This window comes from Lactuca virosa, chromosome 2, assembly GCF_052849685.1.
Source record: "Lactuca virosa cultivar CGN04683 chromosome 2, Lactuca_virosa_CGN04683_v6, whole genome shotgun sequence".
In the NCBI taxonomy this organism is placed as follows: domain Eukaryota; kingdom Viridiplantae; phylum Streptophyta; class Magnoliopsida; order Asterales; family Asteraceae; genus Lactuca; species Lactuca virosa.
In genome coordinates, this window is record NC_136427.1 from 95,857,372 (window position 1) to 95,858,675 (window position 1,304).

Sequence of the window (1,304 nt, forward strand, 5' to 3'; positions counted from 1 at the left end):
TGTTCATAAAATTACATCCAACAATAACACAATGTATGATATTTCAAAATTACAACAATTATATGTTGCAGGTATGTATAAATGGCTATTTTTGATTCTATATGTATTAGGATTGTTCTTACCTCGGTCTCGGGTGATAGTATGTACGAGTTGTCTATCTGCTTGTATTCGGATTGTATTTTCAGAATTATCATATGTCAATTGCATACCAGAAACTATTAGTAGCTAGTGTAAGGTCATCTTTCACTTTGGGTTCGAAGTGTCCAGTATTATCTCGGTTACGGCTGAAAACGGTTCAGGAGCGTTACGTGGAGGTCGGTGGGTCGGGTCCATGGAGTGGTCATCGACCATCATCAGGGTTCGGTGGTTCTAGTCTTGGTGTTTGGGATAGATTTTGGAAGCATCAAGGGAGGTGGTCTCTCACTGAAGAGGTTGCTCTGAGCATTAGTTATTCGGACCTTAAGGACGACAGTTGAGCTCAGGGGATTATCAGTGTCGGGGATGCAGGAAGTGTTCATCCAGTATTCGGTATTTGGAGTGGGCTAGTGACGGATCGCTAGCAATAGTAAGGCGATGGTAGTTATCATGCCTTTTTGGGTAAGGGAGGAAGGAATGGAAATCCTCGGATTTTCGCGTGCCGTAAAGACTTAGCCGAAGCTAAGTGGGGGAGAAACAATCATGTTACGGGAGCAGGAGCGGTTTTGAAACTGGGATAAGTCTCGCTCTCCTGTCAAGGAGAAAGACGGCCCAGGCGGCTGTATGAATTGAGGATAGTGTGAATTGGAAGTTCGGAAAACTTGCCAATTGTGAGATCGCATTCTCGGGATGTCTAATAGTAGGTTTCAGAAGAATCGGTTGGGAGTTTCAGTTAGGACATGAGTACAGCTTGGGGTACTAGATTGTGCTTGTATGCTCGATTATGGGTATGTATGGATTAGTAGTCAGCGAAAGACCATGGTCAGCAGTCGAGTCAGTGTGGAAGGTGTTGTAAGACTATGGGTTAACCGTAGCATCCACTAGCAGCCAGTCGGTATGGAAGGTGTTGTCAGACTATCGGATAGTCGTAGCATTCACCAGTGGTCAGATAGTATGAGAAGCATGGTAAGACTGCGGGGTGGTCCGTAGCAATGGTTAGCAGATAGTGTAGGAGTGTTGTAAGACTATGGGGTGGCCCGTAGCATTCACTAGTTAGCAGATAGAGTAAGGGAGTTGTAATACTGCGGTGTGGCCCGTAGCATTAGTATAGTTAGACTGTAGTGTGGCCCGTAGCATTAGTATAGTTAGACTGCGGTGTGGCTCGTAGC